The 24367-nt window shown below is 38.3% G+C and overlaps 1 protein-coding gene and 1 long non-coding RNA gene across 6 annotated transcripts in view; one reads left to right on the top strand and one right to left on the bottom strand.

The window, feature by feature from the left end:
• Positions 1–20594, bottom strand: part of ANKRD12 (ankyrin repeat domain 12) — a 113634-nt gene extending 93040 nt beyond the window's left edge. For 4 of the 5 annotated variants that reach the window (XM_082418559.1, XM_082418562.1, XM_082418561.1 and 1 more), the window contains exon 1: positions 20320–20594. The gene's annotated coding sequence lies outside the window, so the exon portion shown is untranslated. The remainder of the gene's footprint in view (positions 1–20319) is intronic. The other variant, XM_082418560.1, reaches the window with a different exon arrangement.
• LOC309640278 overlaps positions 1–24367 on the top strand; it is a 711494-nt gene that overhangs the window by 154731 nt on the left and 532396 nt on the right. The window lies entirely within an intron of this gene.

The following is a 24367-nucleotide window of genomic DNA, read 5'->3' as shown; positions in this document are numbered from 1 at the left end:
AAAGGTGTCTCTTCCTTTACAATAAATACATTCTTGCTCCTTACAGATCAAGGACTCTATGTATTCATCTAACAACAGCTCACTTCCAGGTTTGACAGTCCATGAATGTATGCTATTATATTCAAAGGTTTTTCACTCTTATTTAGCCACAGCAGTAAAGTATATCTTCTTCTAAAACAAAGTAACCCAGCAATCTCTTGGTTTTTTTGTTTTAAATGGCATTCCTGTTTGTGACCATTCAAGGGATACTAAAAAAATATTTTTAATAGTACTGCTAACTGAATAACTGTGTTTGTAATGAAGGTAAAATATTCTAGTTGCTATTCAGAGGTACCAAGTTAGCATACACAGGTACATCAAAAACTCTAGTGTATACCAAATGTAAAGTAGATAACTAGTGAGAAGCAGCTGCATAGCACAGGGAGATCAGCTCGGTGCTTTGTGTCCACCTAGAAGGGTGGGATAGGGAGGGTGGGAGGGAGACGCAAGAGGGAGGAGATATGGGGATGTATGTATATGTATAGCTGATTCACTTTGTTATACAACAGACGCTAACAAGCAATTATACTCCAATAAAGATATTAAAAAAAACCAAAAACTCTAGTGTAAACTAAACATCATCTGGATGAAGAAATTGCATATATGCCATTTATTTTTTTAGTATAAGCACATTAAGAATTAAGAACCAAGGTGTCTTTTTAAACTCAGTCAAAATTACACCAAAAACTTACTAACTTTCTTTCATAGTGGGGAGTAATGGATGGGTGAATACTTCTGGTTGGTTAATATCATTATCTTAAACTATCTATATATTCAGTGTCGTCTTCCACTGTTGCTCCTTCCTACATGCATGCTACTCTCAAAAACACACTTAGAAATTTCACAGCTCTCTAATGGTCAAAGAACCTGTACTTAATACCAGTTAACTCACATCATTTGATTATTAGTCAAAAAAATCGAACCCATAACAACTTAAACTTATCAAGCAAATAAACATTAGTGGCCGCAGAAGTCCTCGATGATAAAAATTTTCCCACAGTGCTACACATTTAGTAGGCCTGATACAGACTCAAGAATCTGTACTTTCAAGAAATATCCCAGTGGTTTGTATCATTAGGAAAGCTTGAAAAACAAATTAAATGAGGGAGCATTTTTAATGATATAAAAGATCTCAAAAGAATTCGCTTAGGCAAATTTAAAATAGTGGATTTCCCTACCATATTAAACACAATGTGCATGTATGTGGGTGTGTGAGGTACCATCTAATTTAAAAATAAGCACATTAGGCAGCCTGATAGTCTCATTAAAAACAAAAAGCATTTTACTACCACTTCCTTTTTTCATAGGATAACTCTTTGGGAGACTATCTTAACTTACAATGAAATGGATTCTAAAGAGCATTCAAACACCGTTATCATATTTATTTAGTTTGTTCCTCTACTGACTGTTAGTTATGCCATAAACACTCCATAGCTTTTTTCTCCTAGATTTATCTGTTTCCATTTTTTATGGCAAGTTTATAGAGCAACTATTAGTTTCTTGTCACTGTCTATGAATTATAACATTTAATACTGGCTTCTCTGGAAGCCTATTTTCTCCTCTAATCTAGACAGAAAATTTCTCAGTTATTGCCTTCTGTATGTTTTTAAGTTTGAAATAGTCTCAACAGAAGCTTAGAAACTATAGTTAATATTTGTCCTTCTTTTAGATAAGTAGAAAATGATTTAAGTTTTACCCAATTCTTTACGTTTAAATACAACTTTAAACAGTATTTTCTAAACTGATTTTTCAAAGCCTCCTTCACTGAGACCTCTAGAAACTGCTTTTGATGCTGGGGGAAGAGGTAAACATACAACTGGAAGAAAACTACTGTATCTCAAATCTCTTGACCTGTGTAAGGCGGTGAAAAAGATCTCACCATCCATTTACCTTATCAAATTCTTCTTTTTAGTAGGAAAAAAAACCGTTCTACAAGCAAATTCTCTTGGATTATACATGCATTTGCTTTAGCAAAAGAAGTCTGACCAATTCATTTTTGAGACACAATGAACCATTCATTTTAGGGGGACACAATGCATGCATGCCCAGTAAGTCCAGTTATTGGAAATCTGCCAAATACTACTGTTGATAAAAATGTGTATCACTACTCATAACATAAAGTTTAAGCAAACAAGTGTAACAAATTTAACAAAAAACAGCAGAATCAAACACAACTAACTCAAGATAAGAATGGTGATACACACAGATAAGCATCCTTCTTGAAAGCTGAGGTAACTGCAATGATGCCAAGTTTTGCTTGCAGGTCAGACTTCTTAGTATAGTAACTAACTTGACTCTTCAGTAAACATTAATAAGTTGCTCTTTTATTTATGAATTGCCCGTTATTCTAAGGCTAACGATCTGGAGAAAATTTTTTCTTAGCAGAGAGTACAAAATCACCCATAGGAAGAGGTCAAACTTTGTTAAGATACTTTGAAAAGCTACTCGAAATAAACCTTGGGACCATGTCTGTGGAGAAAAACTACCCAACATGTCAAAAGGAGAGAGGGTTAAGGGGAAAAAAGAAGAGAGAGAAGACTCGGTAGACTATAGGCAAGACAGGAATGAGAGAAAAAAACACCTCTAGTTGGCAGTACAGCTGGAGGAGAACTTTCGAGAACAGAAACAGGTAACAGAATTTAAGAAGCTATATGCTATGGTAAAAATCTATAGAAGTGTTCCTCTAAGAACTAAAGAAAAGTCTGTATTTTGAGATCACTTCATACTCTTTCAGCCTTCAGTGAGCACTAGACCCTCAGGATCAATGCTTTAAACACTACTTTATTCTGTTTGCTCTAGTCACTCTATCTTCCAACTATAAGTCTGACTTGGAAAATTCTTCATAGGGAGATCGCAATCCACTAAGTTTTTGTCTTTCGCTTCCATCTACAAAACAAGAAGGGATCAAACTCCAACTGTGCCAACAAGTCTTTCCCAACTAAGCGATCAGATATACTCGGCTTTACCACAGCTCCGGAGTTACTTGGCAATGAGTACTCCTCCTTTAAGAATGCATTTTTACCACGGTAGTGGGGGCATGAAGAGAGATAACTTTCCTACGACTAAGCTAAAATAAGCAGAAGTTAAAAAAAAAAAATCAGAAAAAACCCCCAAGAGAAAACAAGCAGAACAAAGTCACTGACACCAAAACTTGGTAATGGATAAATAGACTATACAGATTAAAAACAGATTAAAATTTAACTGAAATATAACACAGATGCAACAAACTGACAGTTTATAAAATGCTTTCTTTCCCTCACTTCAATCCTAAGTTGGCTTTTAAATTAAAGATGATCAATCTGTGCTGGCATTATTTGTACCTTTGACGAGGTGCTCCTTGATTGACATTACTTCTTCTACAACATTTCAATTTACTCAAAATATGCTGTTCTTTTAGGCTCATGCCACTTGGTAATTCAAACTTGCTTGATTATCAGAAGCAAAGCAGAACACTTTTTTAAAGATACAGACTCTAGCTTCATCTTTAGAGCTACTGAATCACAATACCTCAAAGGGGAGATAAACACCACTTTTTAAAATGTACAGGGACTTCCCTGATGGCGCAGTGGTTAAGAATCTGCCTGCCACTGCAGGGGACACAGGTTCAATCCCTGGTCCGGGAAAATCCTACATGCCACAGAGCAACTAATGACATGTGCTGCAACTACCAAGCCTGCACTCAAGACCGCGAGCCACAAATACGGAGCCCATGTGCCACAACTACTGAAGCCCATGCGCCTAGAGCCCATGCTCTGCAAAGAGAAACCACCACAATGAGAAGCCTGTGCACAACGAAGAGGAGACCCCGTTCGCCGCAACTAGAGAAAGCCCGTGCACAGCAATAAAAACCCAATGCAGCCAAAAATAAATAAGTAAATAAAAGTTAATTTAAAAAAATAAATAAAAAATAAATACAATGTACATGTACAATCAAGTATACATTCTATGCCTGTATCTTATGAATCCTTTCTTCTTTTAGGCTTGCACCATCTCAACTCCAGTATCAGAAAATATATTCACTTTTATTCCCTTTAATCCCTTTTTTAACATTTAACTCTTCCTATCTATCTGTAATGCTAGTGTTTTTTTAAAAATTTTTATTGGAGTATAGTTGATTTACAATGTTGTGTTAGTTTCAGGTGTACAGCAGAGTGAATCAGTTATACATATACATACATCCAATCTTTTTTTTTTTTTTAGATTCTTTTCCCATATAAGCCATTACAGAGCATTGAGTAGAGTTCCCTGTGCTATACAGGTTCTTTTTTTGTTGTTGTTGTTAATTTATTTTTGCTGTGCTGGGTCTTAGTTGCAGCACACGGGATCCTCGCTGCAGCAGGCGGGATCTTCAGTTGCGGCACGCGGGATCTAGTTCCCTGATCAGGGATTGACCTCAGGCCCCCTGCATTGAGAGCGTGGAGTCTTAGCCACTGGACCACCAAGGAAGTCCCTGTAATGCTAGTTTTTAGTAACAATCTTATTCCTTTATATACCCAAATCTGTCTCTGTGCTTTCTAGTGTTTCACTACTCTTTCATTTTTCTTTTTCAAAATTATCTTGCCAGTTCTCACCAAATTTTAGATTTGACAAGTTAAAAATGTTGGCATCTGGGTCAAAGAAATAAACAAAAAAATCAAACTACAGAAATACTAAAAAAAAAAAATCGTTAAAATAGGGTAAATCTTCCTAAAACATAATATAAAAGCTAAAAGTCATTTTTTAGAAGTCCTAAATAAAAATTTTAAACTAGAAATGCAAGTGTCATAAACAGCAATCAGATAACAAGTGAAAACATTTGCAACACATATGAAAAAGAACTAGCAGTCAAAGAGTTAAAAACAAATCAATAAAAAAATCAGAAGATGACTTGAGGAGGCAGTTCAAAGAACAAGAAATACAAATGTTGAGTAAACATACAGAAGTATTCAAATTCACTCATAATTTTAAAACTGTAAAATAATGGATGACTTTTCATTTAGAAGACTGACAAGGATTAAGGTTGTGTTGCCAAGGATTAAGGAAAATCAGAATACTCATACATTATTGATGGCGATGAAACTGGGATAACCTCTTTGGAGAAGAATCTGGCAAAACTATTAAAATACAAACGCACAGACTTTTGTCCTGATAATTCAATTTTAGTATTTACCCTACAGGTGTACTATACAAACATGCAAAGATAATATACAAAGGCATCCACTAAAATGTTATGTGTATCCAAAACACGAGAAAAAATCTAAATATTCATTTGTAAAAATGTGGATAAACAAAGTATAGCACCTTTTTACAGTAAAAGTTATGCAAAAATTCTTTTTTCTTGACCTCTCCTCTTCCGCAGAAACTCTAAATGTTGGGAGTATCTCAGGACTTGATCCTGGATCCCTTTCTACTCTCTAACACACTCCCTAAATAACCTAATCCCATGGTTTTAAATACCACTGAAGTGCTACTCACTTCCAAATCCATACCTCTCGTCCTTATTTAAAACTCTGTATTTGTATATCCAACTGCCTACTTGACATCTTCACATGGATGTCTAATAAGCATATCAAACTAAAATAATACTATAGAGAATTCTTAATTTTCTGTCAAACTTCCTCACCTACCCATCTTCTCCATTTCAGTAAATGGCACCACCCTCCATCCATCACTTAAGCCAGAAATTCAGAAACGTTGACTCCATCTCTAAAGCATATCTCAAATTAAATCCATGTCTTTCCACATCAATTGCTACCCACCCCAAGCCACCATCATCACTTGAATAGGCTAGTGCAAAAACTCTGCAAATTATCTCCCTGCTTCCATTCTTACCCTACTCCTCCTTTCCTCCTTCTCTTAAACACACACACACTTCTACAAGCAGTGCTCAGTGATCAGATCTCTTAAAACTAAAAACCAGATGCTACCACTGACGTGCTTAATTTTTTTATTGGTTTCCCACTGAAAAAAATCTCAACTCAAACTAAACCATCTATACTATATGAAGCTGAATTAATGGAACAGACGTCTGAAGAAATTTTTAAACCATTTAAAATCCTCAAAGAAATAAGAGAAGACTGATAATATGCAGAAAGACTAAACAGAACCAAGAAGAAATACAGAGTATGAAAGTACAATGATTGAAATAAACAACTCTACAGGTTAGATAAATAATAGAAAGAAAAACCCAAAGAATGAGTTAGTGAGCTAGAAGATCAGGCAGAGGATAGTTGCAGACAGCATCAGAGAGGGATTTTTTTTTAAAGGAAAATATTAAAGTTAAGAGATGGAAAAGAGACGTTAGAAGTAACAAAATCCATATAACAGAATTCCCAGAAGAAAAAAAAATGAAGAAAAGATATTTGAAAAAATTACCAATAATTTTCCAGAATTGAGGAAAGATCAAAGGTCTTAGATTGAAGTGTCTGGAATACAACCTGGCACACAGTAGACTTCCAATAAATATCTGTTGAATGAAAGAATCAATGAATATGAATTCAAGGGCCAAACAAGACAGGAAAGGAACTACACCCAGACACACTATAAACTGAAAAAAAAAAAAAACCAAAAATTTCAAAATCTTCTAGAGAGGAACTGCAGGTCACACACACAGGAAATCAAACTGACATCAGAAGTTACGAAAAGCAACACCAGAGGCAAGACAACAATGCAGTAACACTTCAAAATGTTAAGGGAAAAAATTTCAAACCAAAAATCTTTAATCAAACTAAGCTATCATTTAAAAGTGAGAGTTCAATAAAGATGTTAAAAAAATAATAAAAATTAAAATAAATAAAAGTGAGGGTTAACGAATGATATTTTCAGGCATAAAAAGGCCTTAGAATGTATATATACAAACACCCTGCTTGAAAATTGCTTTTAAGGAGGCACTCAAAAAATAACTGAAATAAATCTATGAGAACTACTATGTGATGTATGGGAATTAGAGTGAGTAAATAACCTAATAAACCTAATATTTCATACAAAAACAAAAATGACGGATGGATGCTTGAAGAATACTCCTAACAATCCAGAAACAAAATTCTACAAAACGTCAACATGGCTGCTGGGACGTTGTGGGGTAGGAGGTGGGGTGGAGGAGACTAGAGGAAAGTGAGAAAGTGGTTACAGTACTTCTCTTGTTTGGAGGAAAGAAAACATATATATTTAAAAATATTTTTTAAAATATATTTATAAGATTAAGAAACTGTGGAAGATGAATAGAAATAGTCAATAGAATGTAAATAATTGCCAATATTTGTGTTGTTACAATAAATTTATTACATTTATTACAATAAATGAAAATGGATTAAACTCATTAATTAAAAGATACAAGTCTCTGAGATTGGATAAAAATAAGATTCAGCAACATACTTTGTAAAAGAGACCAAAAAAGGATACTAAAATGGTTGACGATAAAAGGATAAGAAGATGACACACCAGGAAATATAACCCTAGGCTGGCAGACTTTTCTTTAGGCCCCATTCATAAATAATTCAGACCCTTCCTGGTCTGGGCACAGCTCCCTGCCACTCCTGGGCCTGTGGGTTCCAGGGCTGCATTAAAGCTCACACACTAAGAAGGTATCTGTCTATTTTCTTTATAGAACAGGGCTTCAATTTCTGCTTCCTATTATGACTTTGAGTTCTTTTTCCATTTCAGGCACCTGCAGATTCCTCTTTCTTGCTTTCAAGCTCAGCTGTGTTTTTAAAATATTTTATTTTTATCTAGCTTTCCGTATACATTACTAAAAAAGAAGGGAGCATCCCCAGTCTGCCTCATAGTCCAGAAGTCCCCAGAACATGCACTTAACTTCTTAATCTTAATTTCTTTTTTAATTTTAAATTTTTACTCTTAATTTCATCTATATTATGAAATGGTAATGCTCAAATAATAAGGCTTTAAGTAAATAAAATATCTTAGCATACATAGTCCTTGCTGCATATAAAATATTCAAATGCTGCCCTCTAAATTTACCAGCAATTTTACATCCTACCTAAAGAAAGTAAAGCTAGAACCGTAAGCACAGAATGGAAATTCCTAACCTTTTTCCTGCTCCAGCTTCCACTGGGCTGCAGCTATGCTGAGGGTAAAAATGCTTCCTCCAAAATTGTTTTGAGAAAAATAGGTAACTAGTAAAGGACCAAATCACAGCAACAGAATTCAATGACCCTTAAGAGTCATTCAGTAGGGACTTCCCTGGTGGTCCAGTGGTTAAGACTCTGCACTTCCACAGCAGGGGTCGTGGGTTCGATCCCTGGTCGAGGAACTAAGATCCCGCATGCAGCACAGTGCAGCCAAAATAAAATAAAATGGTTACTTTAAAAAACAACAAATAAATAAAGGTCATGGAGCTCATCCTTTAAAAAAGAAAAAAAAAAGAGTCATTCAGTTAGTAAAGTGACTATTATTTTCTCTGTGATTTGATCTGGGAGCCTGAAGTCCAAGATTCTATGCTGAGATCTACCACTGACTTTTTGGTTCACCTTCATCATTTCTCAGTATTTGTTTCTTCTTGAAAGCAAAGTTAGGCTAGATAACATTGAAGATCTCCTATTCTTCCAAAATTCTGATTCCAGAATAAGATGTTTAGAACAATTTCACTCCATTCTATTTTTCTATGAATACAAAAATGACAGATTAAAGTACTAAACAATGACATCCTTATTGCTGTGTTCCCCCATGCAAAAAAAGTAAACCATTAGACATAAATACTGAACATTTCCTACTTGCACCAAGACCAAAAGCTTAATTCCCTCACACTTAAAAAGTGGTCTTAAAAAATAACAGAAAAGGCCTCACAGTAAATGGTCATGCTCCTGGGATATTAACTGTACCTCCTTAACACCTCAACTACTTAAACAATTCAAGTGAGAATTCAGTCTATGAAAAGGGTTTGTGCTTGCTTTATCATACCTTCCCAAAGTAAGGCATGGTTGATTTTCACCACGATGTTTTCAGTCAGCTATTCCATAACATTTTTCCCACAAGAATAATATGGCTGTATTCCAGACCAAGAAATTAGTATCATCAAAATCACAAATTTAACCAGCAGCATGAAAAAGATGAAAACATCCACATCCTTTAAAATAAACTGTTCTCAACACTGCCCTTAAAACAATATTTTTTAAAGTCCTTAAGGAATGTTTATAGTCTATTTTATACAGTTCTATATTAACTTTTTTTAAAATAAATTTATTTATTTTTATTTTTGGTTGTGTTGGGTCTTCATTGCTGCGCACAGGCTTTCTCTAGTTGTGGCAAGCCGGGGCTACTCTTTGTTTTGTTGCGCAAGCTTCTCATTGTGGTGGCTTCTCTTGTTGCGGAGCACGGGCTCTAGGCGCGCGGGCTTCAGTAGTTGCAGCACGCAGGCTCAGTAGCTGTGGCTTGCAGGCTCTAGAGCGCAGGCTCAGTAGTTGTGGCCCACGGGCTTAGCTGCTCCGTGGCATGTGGGATCTTCCCGGACCAGGGCTCGAACCCGTGTCCCCTGCATTGGCAGGTGGATTCTTAACCACTGCGTCACCAGAGAAGCCCTATACAGTTCTATATTTACTTTTATAATGAGCATGTACTACTTGTATAATCTACAAATAAAAATTTTAAAAATAATAAAATAGGTCGACTTCCACTTGGTTTGCTCTGGAGAACTACAGTGTTCTGGTTAGAACCCAAGGGGAAAAAATAATGAGATGGCAGGTGAGAGAACTACTTCAGAGAGAGGAAGAGGGAAAGAGGTAAAAGGTACTTTCATGTGTTTTATATTTTCTAATCCAGCCATCAGAATAGGAAAGGAAGCAAAAGATTCAGGACAGAAGCTCAATCCAGTAAATATAGGCTGCACTTTGGGTTGGTGTTGCTATATATTATCCCCTTCGGAAAGCTGAGCATGGCAGTTAATTTAGAAGACTATACCAAGTAAATGCACTGTAAATAGTCGATTTGGTTTAGCTCTGTGTGTGTATTACCTTCAAAGTTCCACAAAGGTAAACCAACAGTATAAAATACAGTAACATTTAGGCAGCCACACTGCTTGAAATATAAACAACCAAGGGTTCATGCTTGCTATATCATACCTTCCCAAAGTAAGCCATGGTTGACTTTTAGCACAATGTTTTCTGGCAGCTATTCCATAACATTTTCCCACAAGAAAATGATGATTGTATTCCAGACCAAGAAATTACACACGCCCACGCAAGATAGCAGACCACATTGAAGGGATAGCAAAAACTGAAGCACAACAAGGTAGAAAATGAGGCTAAAGAGAGGAGGAAGGGAGCAACATGAAGCACCTTGTCATTGTGTTGTTTGATCTTTATGATGACAAAAGCAATTTAAGGCTTTAAAAAAAGGCAGTGACACAATTCAAGTAGCATGTTTAAAAAGGTGCTATGGGGGGGGGGGGGAAGTGCCATTGGTGAAACGCTGGAAGACAGACTAAAGAGGAATTACAGGAAAGACACGGAGACCACTTCAATTATAACAACCAGACTGTGAGGTGGGAAGGAATACTCAGCAACAGCAAGGAGGCTAGAATGACATCAGCAACAAGAAGTAAAAATGCTTTGAAAATAATTTAAAAGAAACAATTAGCATTTATCTGTTGTATTTATCTTCCAATAATAATGACTAAACAATACCTCAAATTTTTAAAAAATAAAATTCTCATTACTTCATTAGATAATATTTACAAAAGAGATTAGTGGTAAAAAGATTTTTTTGGCACTGTCAAACAGTGGACCATAAAGGATCACGTTCTAACAATGCATTTAGAATTTTTAAAGAAAGTAATACAGGCAGTTGGGTTTACAGTGATCTATTTGCCCTCGGTATATAAATATATTTATATATACATTCATTTCTAGATGTAAAGGTCGACATATAAAACACTCATCTGCAATGGGGAGTTGACATAAATGACTTCTAAGGTTCTAAGATTCTAAAAATGAGTTGCTGGGTTTACTGACCTCTTTCTAGCCCTACAGGGCTCTAAATGTGCAACTTCCGTAGACCAGCAGAGGGCTGCAACAGCCCAGAGAAAATGGTGAGGCAGCTTGACTTGCATCTCTGGCACTGGGCGGTGGAAAAATTACAATACTGAAAGTAGAGAACTAACAACCACTACGTATTCACTTCACTGTCAACAGATTCTAAAAGGGGGCAAGAGCAATCCCCCAAAGCCTGAAAACTAGAAACACTCATAATTAAGCATTTTGCCACCAGCTCCTTTCTCTTCCTGCAAAATAGCAAAGGGTTTGGAAGGAGAACAAAATCTCACTAACATAGGGTAATTAGCAGGGAAAAAAGCCAGTCAAAATGAGTTAGCAACTCACGCTTCCTTTCAGACCACTGCTCCACACTGCTGCTACCAGACTAATCTTCCTAAAATGATTATTTCATTAGGTTACTCTCACATCTACTTTGCCAATCTGTTCTGCATATAGTGCAGTGCTGAAGTCTTTACTTTGCCTAGATTTTAAGGTAGATTTCTACCTCACGTACACAAATCTTATTTTCATCTCCCCTAGTGAGACTGCTCTTACTGTTATACACAATATGCAAGAGAGACTTCCCTGGTGGTCCAGTGGTAAAGAATCCACCTTCCAATGCAGGGGATGCAGGTTTGATCCCTGGTTGGGGAACTAAGATTCCACATGCCGTGGGGCAACTGAGCCCTCGCACCACAACTACTGAGCCCACGCGCCTGAACTAGAGAGCCCGCGTGCCGCAAACTACACAGCCCACGCGCTCTGGAGCCCACACGCCACAACTAGAGAGAAGCCTGAGCACTGCAACAAAAGATCCCGCGTGCCGCAACTAAGACCCGACACAGCCAAAAATATAAATATAAATTAATTAATTAATAAATAAGTAAATAAATGAAAATGGGCAGGGATTGAAAAAATATGTAATAGAATTGAAATGGAAAAGGTCACTGTGGTGAACTTCGCATAAAGAAACAAATCTACACAGGTCTAGGGAAAGGACAGATCCACTGCTGGGAAAAGTTTGTGCAAAGAGGGAGATAGGAATTTGCCTGGGGAAGTGAGGAAATGGCTCAAGGAAAGGTATACAGGGGGGTTCAATGAATTGTAATTCTTAAGGCTGGTGATAGGTAGAAGGTGCTCACTATGCTATCTTCTGTACCTTTTAAATTACTTGAAATATTTCAAAATTTAAAAAAGTTTTTGGTATTTTACTTTGCCCCACAAAAGCAGCCAATCTACTCAACAGATCAAACGTCTGGTGGCATTTTCAGTACTCACACTTTAATCCCAAATAATGCCCTAACTCATTTTTATGGCTTTCTATTTTTTAAAATATTTATTTATTTATTTATTTTTGGCTGCATTGGGTCTTCGTTGCTGCGCACGGGCTTTCTCTAGTTGCGGCGAGCGGGGGCTACTCTTTGTTGTGGTGTGCAGGCTTCTCATTGCGGTGGCTTCTCTTGCTGCGGAGCACGGGCTCTAGGCGCGCAGGCTTCAGTAGTTGTGGCGCGCGGACTCTAGAGCCCAGGCTCAGTAGTTGTGGCGCACGGGCTTAGTTGCTCCGCGGCATGTGGGATCTTCCCGGACCAGGGCTCAAACCTGTGTCCCCTGCATTGGCAGGCAGATTCTTAACCACTGTGCCACCAGGGAAGTCCCGACGGCTTCCTTTAAAAATGATAGGTACATACTTTAGTCCTAAACGAAAGGAAAAGACTTCTAATTGCTTTGATAATTGGGTGCAGTTTGAATAATGACACATTAAAAAAAAACAAAAGAAGAGATTTGAGATAAAGGACATGGCATAAAAAAACCAGAATAGTTTATGATAATCATGGCTTCTGCAATGTAAGTCTGAGATCCTGAAAATCACCTTTATCTACACCCAAACTCTCTATGCAGTTAGAGGTACTGAAATCAGTACCCTGCCCAAGAGAGCAACACTTATGGAAGTATTAAGTTATTTCTAATCCACATACCACATCATTCCCACCCTGACCCAACAATAAGGTGGGTTATTAGCACTACTTCAACTATAGCCAAAGTTGTAGCTTCCATACAACTTCACACCAGGGCTGAACTATCTGGGCCTTTAGTCCTGACCTGCTACCTCTGCCTCCTGCACACTCTCCAACATAAACCCACTTGCTATACTCCGCACAAGAATTCAGGACAACTGCCAAATTTAAATGAAGAATAATCTACAAAGATACTGAATCACTATGTTGTACACCTGAAACTAATATGATTGGTATTATAAATCAACCAGACCTCAATAAAAAAAAGAATTCAGGATAACTGCATATAGGGCATTTAAAAGAAAACATGCTCTAAACTGACTTAGGGTAGTAGTATTATTGGTAGCTCTTTCAGTCAGGGCAATTTAGGATTATAAACTGTTTCCCTGCCAAAGTATGCTGAGAAGAATAATAAGAAATATGGTACCGAGGGACCAAAGCATAGTAAATTGACTGTATTTTAACAGCTGTAAGTAAGTAACAAGAAAAGTGTGGTACTGTGGAAACTCTAACCCCAATGACAAACAATACGTATGTATTTGGTTTTATTTTTAAAATAAAGCATTTCCTGAAATATAATCATGTAAATGTTATGAACTGTGGATAAAAAAGGCAAATCTCACTGATGATACTGATATTAAACAACTTTATCTATGAAAAGAAATATACTATAAAAAATAAATGCCTAAAAACACAAATTAGGACTATTTAAGAATGTAACAGTTCTACATCAAAAATTCAATTTAAATTTCCAAGTCAGTGATTCTTAGTCTTTTTTGGACAGACCCATCTCAGAGCCTGAAAGCCATAGGTTCTTTCACTAAAAAATTTGCAGTGTAACTTCCAAATGTTTACAGAACCTCTCTGTAATTATGGATCCTTGTTTTAAGTAATTATCTCTTGCAGCTAGATTTTAAGCTCCATACAAGAAGAAAATGTCTTCTTCAGATATGTGCTTAGCATTGGCACCTAAAACCTTAAAACCTAAGCACCTTTTCAATGATCTCCTTGCCTCCTATATGAATTCTATACGACCTCGAACTTTTTTCTAAGAAAATCTGTATTACATTACTCCCCATCTTGGAAAATTTTTATTAAGCCCCTCTTCCTAGCAATCATGGCCTTTTTCATCTGCTACCCATCTTTCTCCCTTAGTCCCAGTTCATCCTCTTCTGCCAGTCAGATCATCCTCCTGTCATTAGCACTGAGGTGATCCTTTACAGTGTGATGGAATCTACGGTACAATGAACAAGACAGACATGATCCATGTCCTGGAGGGCTCACCATGTTCCTTTCTACACCAACTAGAAAGCAATTTGAATGATTAAACAATAATACTGTCCGCCTATTTCACATGTCTATGTTTTGTTCATCGAATGTAAATCCTTTAAAAAAAAAACCTATGATACTGTCTTCACTTATATTTTTCTAAACTCCTGCCTCAACAATGCTAAATGCAATACCGTTCACAGAAACATTTATTTAAAATTTGTTAACTAAGCATGCAGTGTTTAAAATCTTCTTGATTATATCCATAATACTAGTTCATTGTGGCAAAACTTGAAAATACAGAAAAATAAAAGAAATTCTGGTTACTTTCATATTCAATATCCAGAGATAATCTGTCACACTGTCAGACTGGATCATTCAAGAACTTTCACTCCTTGTAAAAATCCATAATACAAAACAACTATTTTCCCCACAAAGGCTCAAATTTTATCTATCATTTTACCTTTTTTTCTCTTAATAATAACAGCTTCTTTGAAGGTGCAGTTTTGTAAAGGAGCAATACAGACACTGATTTAAACTCATCTGTATAATGGCAACAAGATAAACTTCACAAGGTAATGGTAAAGAGTGAATGAAAAGTTATGTGGAGAGCCCATTATCAATCACAGGACATTTGTAATTATGCCTCTGACCAAAGGATATGAAGTATCAATTCACAGAAGAGAAAATGCAAACGATTATTTCTCCATGTATTAGCTAATGATCCAAATTCCTGTAGCTAAAATCAAACCCTTCATACCACAATTAAAGATGAACGCCTTGGATGTAAAATGACAGTGGTAATATAACTTAAATGTAATGACACAAATTTTAATTGGTAACCAACAATTTGTTTACTTTCAACAGCATGAACACAAATAGAAGATAAAGAGGTATTTTTTTGTCCTGTTGGACTGCAGCTTAAAGAGAACACTCATCTTCATTCTTGGGATGTTTTTATGAATCCTGGAAGACAGGGATAATTTCTGAAGGTTGAAGAACCACTACTGGGTGATCACCTCAACTATCAATCTACAAACGAATTGGGTTGATCTTAAGAAAAAATTTTTCTCAAAGTAATAAAATTACATTTATATAACACTTACAAATTTCAAGTTAGTTCTTGAGTAATAGCATCTAGAGTTGGAAACATTCCAGTAACAACTTTTTGAAGTATCTTCATAACTAGATATATAAAATATCTATTCTCATCATATATTAAAATAACACATATGTAAGTATCTAACAGTACCTAGAGTACTAAAGCTCAATAAAAGGTCTTTTCTTTGATCACCAAGTAACTTACAAATAGTCAAAATTAAACTCTGGTAAAAAGGACTTATTTTAACTCAGAGGTTGCAAGACTTTAGTACATAATGTTAGAATATAAGCCAAGGCTTTATTCCTAGTTACAATATTTTTGTGCAAAGTACGGTAGGAAACATTCTGTAAATTTTAAATTTTCTCATCTAAGTAACATCATTAACCACCAGCACTAATTAGTACAGTGGTATAAAGAATGTTTTTAGTATTTACTTCTACCCTGCTTGTTAAAGTTTCAGAAGTGGTAGAACAGAACGGAAGAAAGCTGTGTACAATGCAGTTTTGGTGGAAGAGAGAATAAGAGTAGGTGTTTCTTTCCTCTTCCTTCAGATTGCTAATGCTTCTCTTTCACGAGTGCATTTCAAAGGAGTCTAGCATTACTCCAGAGAATTTTAACCTGGATCCTATCCATGGTTCAATATCATCAGATTAGCGGATTTTTTGCTGATCTCAGAGTAGTTGTGAAATTCAAGAGATCGGATATAAAATGTACTTCATGAACTACAGAACACTGTAATTTTTTACATACTATTATCTTTTATCGTGAGTTACTACAGCTATTTCTAGAAAGAGAGCCACGCACACATGGTTTTTGTTCTCTATTAGAAGTCAGAATGCCAACAAAACTCCTATGTAGGAAGAACAACAATCTGAAATGTAAGAAGCTACAGGACTCTCCCAACTCTTTCAAGCAATAAGGTAGTTTAACAATATAGTATTTATCACTAATATTTGTGGTATCTCCCCCAATTGTGGCCCAAATACAAACTGATAAACAGAAATGTAAACTACTACATATTTTGACACAATTTTAGTGCAATAAACAAATATTAAGGGACCGGCCAAAAAAAGACACAATTTTTAAAAGCCGAAGAAAAAGAAATGATTTTGCAACTTGCAGCTTCATAGTTTACCTCTTCTATTTACCTCAATTTGGAAGCATTTCTGTGTTTAAACATAATTTTCTAAGAACTTAAATTTGAATTTGAATTTCTTAGAATTGTGGAGGGTTCCACTAATCAGAAAACCTAGTTTTGGTTGCTATTTTCTAACCTGGACAAACTCATATTTACTCTTGCTGGATCTATTCCTTTATAAAAGTCCCAAATGAATTTGGTTAGTTATCTTTTCCCTTCAGTCACTCTGTTTAAAGTATGTTTCCTTAGAACAATGAACATCAATATCAAGGTGGAGTCTGTCAGAACAGCCTCTTAGTACTGTTAACAACTGTAGTCCTTCTGTTGCTGGCGAGACTAATTTGCTTCTGACAACTAACATAAAAAAACCCAACTACATCAGCATCTCATTAAAAGGCTGGCTGGACTGTTTTCCACAATTCTCATAAGGTATTTTCTTTTCTTTTTGTTTTTTAACCAACACAGTAGAGGGTAGAATGCTGCCCACCACCTCCCCCCCAAATTTTTCAGAAAGTCAGAAACTTAAGAAAAACTGCCCTAAAACTTCTCAAAATCAGCTGAACACTCTGAGAGATAGAATACAGAGAAATGGTTAAGAATGGGGATGGCAGAGTCTGTCACTTTTTTAGGTCTGTGAATATCTGTACACCACATAACAGTTCAAAGCCTCATTTTCCTCAGCCACGGTATCTGTTTTACAGGGTTATTATGAAAATTATCTGAAATATTTCACTTAAAACTTTGAACACAGATACGTGCAGATTCTACATGCTCAACAAATGTTTACCATAACCTTTAGCTTCAAGATTACAAATAATCCATGTATGTAACACTACAATACTACAATGTTGATGTTCCCAGTATTATCGATTTAAAGCACTAAAAGAAAAAGGTCTTTAAACCTAACAGCAAAAGTCAACAAACACTCTCTTAACATTCCTACATGGATATTTTAGATCTACAAGATGACCTTAACACGAACTACTCAAAAGCTGAGTTTATAAAGGAAATTACCTCCTGTTATTGCCATTATCTAGAAACTAGCAACAAATTAACATTGCTACTAAGATACTTTCACTATTACTTTTAAAAAGCCACTGCCTGTTAAAGAAACAGATTATGCATGCATGAGTGTATATGAGAATGTTTTCAAATGCTATATGAAGAAACTTCATATTCTCCAGAGGAAGTCAGGCTCTAACAACCGCAATATTTAAAATGTTCATAAGAGGCTTTACTAAGATTAGAACTAAGTAGGGATCAGAAAATGTATCTACAGGGAGTTATAATCTGTAAAACAGCAGGTGCTCAAAACAATGAAGCTAAGGCTAAGCAAAAACCTAGGGATCTAGACACCTTAGATAATACAGTAGAAAACTATTTACTCTAAAAATAATATCACCACATTTCATATAGATAAAAGCTTATAGTATATAATATGCTTTCCATATGTAATCACATTTGTTCCATCAAACAATCCTGTAAATTATGCAGGAAAATTATTTTTTGCAGATTACAAAGGCAAGGTTCTGAAAGTATGATTTGTCAAAAACCACAGTTAGGAAGTGACAAATCAAGAATTTAAACCCTGGCCTTCTCACTTTTATTTGCCTGTTCTTTCCACTACTCCATAAAGCTACTTCTTAAAGAAAGAAGCAAATTAGCGTCTTCAGAAAAAAAAATCTCTAGGCCAAACCACAGACTGTTTTAATTAGCTGTGCTGACTTGGGTAAGTCATTTCCCCTTACCAGGCCTTTATTTTCTCATCTGTAAAATGAGGGAAACGGATTAGAAAATCTGAGGTCTCTTCCAGTTCTAAGGATAAATCTCTAAACTACAACCTTTACAGAGTACAAACATTTTACAAATACATGTTGATGTCAGCTTCAGCAACAAGTTCCAAGTCAGAAAGTGGTGTCATTAGCTATTAAGCAACCTACTGCAATTACTGGATAAATTCTTCATGTCTATCTGATAGATGTTGCTTCAGTAGCATCAAGTTTATATACAGAAAGCTGTCTAAACCTTTTATGGACTACGATGGAAATGATTAATCTCACTATTCATTCTCCTTTTAGCCTGAAACAATGCTCTTAAAACATAAGAATGGCTTACAGAAAATTTAACTACTCGTCAACTCATACCAAGAAACTGAACATTTTTACTATTATTTTTATTCTATAGAATAAAAACCTCTTTTCCAATGAAGTTTTCCAAATATCCCTATTTCTCCAGTCTACCTCGAAAATTATCAGTTACCTTTTTCAGCAACTTCTATAGCAAAAAAAAAAAAAAAAAAAAGTAACACAAACAATTTGATAAAAACATCTTCCTTTTAAATTCATTCCACCAGTTGGGCGCTCATCTCCAAACAAAATTCAAGCTTTTTTCCCCCCTTCCTGATATTAAAGAACTAAAATCAAAGACCGCACAATGTATTTCCACCTACTAAGTTCTTTCCTCATCTGAATACTTTATTTTCTTTACTCTGCCTCAAATAGTCTTCATGGAATACACACCCAGAGATTTCCACTCTCCCAGCTCTGCTTGTTCATAAAGCCATCCTAACAACAACTATGGAAAGCAGAGAGATTAAGAACATTACAGGCATCCTGCTCTTTTCCTTCCATGAATACTACTTAGGTTTTACTTCATTTTAACACCTTGCCTGTCCCTAAAATAGAACACATACCCCGAATAGTTAGGCTTGACCTTACTCAGTCAACCGTCTGCAGACCTTTAGAAATTTAGTTACTGCTTGTGTCGACTATAAAAGATCTTTTAGTAAAGCCTTCCCCCGTTTGCCTATGAAACATTTCGAATGTTTACATGTTTTTGCGTTTAGCCCAAATTAAAGACTTTTCCCAACAAGCTTAACTAATACAACGACTTGATCTTACACAGTCGACACTATCTCATTTTGTTTTTTAAGCCACTTGGCACCAATATAGCACATGTTCTGCCAGTTCTGAGCTAATCTCCAGGAAAGCCTTTGTATAACGACTGAAAAAACTGAAACAGATCAGTGCCCAAGATTTTTAAGAGCCTATACGAGCATATGTTTTTAATCAACAGTCAATTTATTTTAAAATAGCTATTTCACCAGTTCACCTTCTTTTATAATTTACATAAACCGTTTTAAAATAAAGGACACATGACTGAGAACTCAGGTTCACTTCAACTTCAGGATTAGAGCCGATTCCGAAGTGATAAGGATCCCTGGGTCTGCGACCCCTTTCACTGCGTCCGCAAGGTGGAAATTACACTCTCGACCATTAACACCGCTTAAAATGTTTCCTACGGTTTCAACGGGTGCAAGAGTGTCAACTTCCCGTCCTAAACTATTTCTTACTGTTATTATTAAAACAGCTGTCAGCTGGGCTTCGGTGACCTCTTTGTACAACCGTTTATTCAACGCTTTGGGAACCTCGAGGCTGCGTCACACCGTATTACCCTCGAACTAGCTCCAAGAACCCGGCGGCCCGAGGGTCCGAGAACGCCGGGGCCCGGCTCGCCCGCATCGCGAAGCTGCCTACCCGCGGCCCCGGGCTGGGGGCGCCCCGCCCCCACCCCGCCCGGCTGCCGGCGGCGCCCCCCCGGCCGCGCACACTCGCTCCTTCGTTCCCTCGCACGCACACGCGCCGCGGCCCCGCCATGTTCCGGGAGCGGCGCGGCCGCCCGCGGAGCCCCCGCCCCCCGCTCGGGCAGCTCCCGCCGCGCCGCGGTCACGGCGCTCCCGGCGGGGCTGCCCGTACTGTCAGCGCGGCGCCGCGGGGCGGGGCGCGTCCCTACCTCGCTCGGGGGAGGGGACGGGAGCGGGCGCGACTGAGGGGCTCCTCCCGGGCTCCGGGGCCGGGGCTTGAAACCGCGCCCCCCCTTCCTCCTCGCCTGTCGCCACGCCCCCCTCGCCCGCACGGACCCGAGGCACGGCCGGCGCGGGAGGGTCTACCACCGGAACGAGGGCCTCGGCGCCGCCGTCGCTGTCGTGGTCTTCGCCGCCGCCGCGAACGCCGCCAAGGCCGGGCTCGAAAACATCTCCGGTCTCCGCCGCCCCTCACCACAGCCTGCTCGCTCCCAGGACGGCGCCGTCCGGCGATTGGCCGCGGCGCGGGCACGTGACGCGCCGGGCACGGGACGGGCGGCGTGAGCGCTCCGCCCCCGGCCCCGCCTCCCCTTCCGCCCGCCTCCCCGCCGCGGCCCGCCGCTCTGGCTGGGCCGGGAGAAGCTTCCCGAGCCGGGGGCGGGGGTCGGGGCGTACCAAGTGGACGCGGGGGTGCGGACCCCACCCGCCTCGCCGCCTCCCCTCCGCCGGCACCGGCCCCAGAAGGGAGGGGCCTAGGGGAGCGAGGGAGCCGCGCAGGCGCCGCCGACGTGCCGGGCCGGCGGGTGTCGCTTTGCGCTCTGCGGCGACCATGGCCGTGGCAGTGACTGGAAACTTCTGGAAATGGCGGCGAGGAAGAGGAGGCTCTATCTACGTTGGGTATTCACATGTTATTTTTGCGGGGGCGGGCGGACGAGTTTGCAAGCTGGGACCCGGGAGAACAACGCTACGGCCCCGCCTGGCGGCGGAGGCGGGTGTCCGCCCCGGCTCGTGGACGGCGGGCCAGGGTCGTTCGGAAAGGCGGTGCGCCCAGGTCCGCGCACTGCGCCTGCGCGCCGACGGCCGCACCTGCGGAAGCACGGGGCTGGCCAGGCTGCAACGCGCCCCTCACCTGAGCCATGTGGGCCCCGGGCCCATCCCTAAAGCACGTTCGCGTGCACCTGTCGCGGGGACTGCACGGACTCTGCGATACGCCCTCTCACAGTCACACCTTCGGATGACCTTTTCAGACAAAATTAAGTGCATTTTCCCCCATCCGAGATAGTACTTCTCAGGGCACTGCCAGCTGGAGGACAGTGCAGGAGGGAAATTTACCGCCTCGGCGGTCCAGCTGCTGGCACTCTGACTTCCTCTGGAGGGTTATCCGCGACAGTTTGTACTTGCCCTTATTTAACCACCAAAGAGATTACATAATCGGAGGGAAACCATTTTACTGAGTTCCTTCTGGACGCTTTTTATTTACATTGAGGTTAATCCGCGACAATTTGTGCATGCCTTTATTTAACCATAAAAGGGCTTGCGTAGTTGGAGGGAAACCATCTTCTCCCTCATCGTTGTGGCCTCCAAACTACAGCACGCATTTGTGACTTAATGAGTGAAGTTACGAATTTATGTCATTAATCAGCAGATGATATATTTCAGACTTGACAGAGAAAGCTAAATCCCAGCATTTAACCATATAAAGCATAAACTTGCATTAAACATCACTATTTACTTTCCTAGGTTCTTGATTTCTCCCACCTTTAAAAACATTAGGTTCAATATGAATTGTAAGAGAGCAACCTTGTGGCTAGAAGTGGATCACTGTTACGTATAATTTGGATATTTATGGCATGAAATACAAAGAAAAATCCACTAAAAATTTAACCAAGTCTTGTCTGACTTCAAGTCGTTGAGTTGGTTCTCATTTAACTCGCTGTCATAGGGAGAATGGATGGCAGTGGCAATAGCTATTTCTACAGCAGTATGAGCCTCAGTTCAAAACTGAAAAGGTAGCTAATCTTGAATTTGCTTAAATCAATTAACCATAATTCATGCCATAACTATATGCACAACCTTATTACTTAAAAGTCACTGAATACATGAAAGACTCATAAGGCAATTGTGATCCAAGGCACTGTACTGACTACACTTGAATAGGACACTATCTGTAAAAGAAAAGTTCATTGTAGAATCAAGTTGCAAGAAAAATTTTATTGAAGCTCCTATTAAGATTATACGCGACAAGTTATAAATCAGCCAGTTTATTGGAAAGGTCCAAAATGAAGGGAAGAGGAGCTAATTTTCCTTTTCAGTGTGAAACTAGAAGTATAAATCAAGAAGTTAATTCTTATTATGGATAGAGATCTCAAAAGAAGCTGGAGCTAGTTGATTAGTACGCTGCTAGGGCTTTTAATTGTAGAGCCGTCTTTCATTGGCTCAAATCCTGGAATCCATCTTCAGCAAGTGGGCAAAATATGTTTTCTTAATAGTACCAGGAGATCAAGGACCCCAAGCATTAAACATCACTCTTAGCCAAGGTTAAGTTTTATTACATTTACTTAGGGTTATTACTAGCAGACACTTAAAATGTGTGTATTTAGTATCTAGAAGCCATCTGCAAAATTTACTTTCCAACTTCTTACCTTTAGAATCAACTCCTGTTAGGTTTTGCTACATGATGTCCAGTTAAATCAGATCATTCAAAAAATCCTGCCATATTTCAGGAAGGTGAATATAATAAATGAAAAATACAATCTCAATCATGGCTTATCATATGAGTCTATACAGATGTAATGCTTTAATACTCTTATGACTATCATCATGTTGTAGGACTTAACTAGGGCAATGGCTCCATCCAGTCACAGCAAGTAATTCTAAGGAATTGGTAGCTTTCCCTAGCAACACTCAGTAACCGCTCCAAAAACCACCAAAAAAGCCAGACATTAGATCCTTTGCCCAGTAGAAATGACAAGTTGAATTAATTGTTGGTTCATTTTTGTAATTAAAAAATTTAAATAGCAATAAGAACATTTCCTCCCTAACTATCTTTTTTGTAAAAAACAGCACAGAGCTAGGAACTGAGAAGAGGAAATGAGGGAGCAAGTGGTGTTAGACACATCAACACTGCCAACTTCTCCTTATGGGTTTGAAAAATAGGCTGGGATATAGCTTCATCTCAGGCAACCGAAAACTGGCAAGAAATTTTTAATCAGTGTGTTCATATACATTTGGAACCATCTTGGATTACTATAATGAAATTTCACCTGCCAGCTGTTTTTAAAAGCCTATCTGTAGTTATTAAAACCAGTGCTCTTGTGTTAAAAATTGACAGGATTTTCAAGAAAAATGGACAAAAAGATTAAGCAAGATTCAACTCAAAATCCTAATATGTACTACTGCAGTACAATGTAAGTGATGATCTAAGAACTACAGAATATGTTTTGATAATGATATAACAGTATGCCTATAATTATAACGACCTAAAATCAATATTCTGCTTCTGAAGTAGTACATAAGTTAATAATCAGTGCATATCCTTAATACATGACTTGTTTTTTCACCCAGTATCTGAAACCTTCCCACTCCTAACTTTTCGTCTAGTAGGAAAAAAAAAATTATGTCTAAGTATAAGGCATTTTTTACAATAGTAACTTTAATTTAAAGGAAAACCTGTAATTTTTCATAATTTTAAATAAAAAGCTTAATAGCTAACAAAGAGATAGACTTTTTTTTTTTTTGAAGAGGTAAAAATAATAGTAAAAGTAGTTGCCTGTGGGAAGGTCATCTGAGGGCTCTAGAGTAGAAGGGAGCATTTTCATTGTGTTACCTTTTTGTGCCACTTGAAAAATTACTGTTGTTACCTTCCTAGGTAAAAAACAAAAACTAGTTTTGTTTTTTTTTTAACATCTTTATTGGAGTATAATTGCTTTACAGTGTTGTGTTAGTTTCTGCTGTGTAACAAAGTGAATCAGCTATACGTATACATATATCCCATATCCCCTCCCTCTTGCGTCTCCCTCCCACCCTCCTTATCCCATCCCTCTAGGTGGTCACAAAGCACTGGGCTGATCTCCCTGTGCTATGCGGCTGCTTCCCACTAGCTATCTTTTACATCTGGTAGTGTATATATGTCAATGCCACTCTCTCACTTCGTCCCAGCTTACGCTTCCCCTCCCCGTGTCCTCAAGTCCATTCTCTACGTCTGTGTCTTTATTCCTGTCCTGCCCCTAGGTTCATCAGAACCTTTTTTTTTTTTTT

This window comes from Balaenoptera physalus, assembly GCF_965194825.1.
Source record: "Balaenoptera physalus genome assembly, chromosome: 12".
NCBI lineage: Eukaryota > Metazoa > Chordata > Mammalia > Artiodactyla > Balaenopteridae > Balaenoptera > Balaenoptera physalus.
This window is presented reverse-complemented; position numbering and strand designations above follow the sequence as displayed.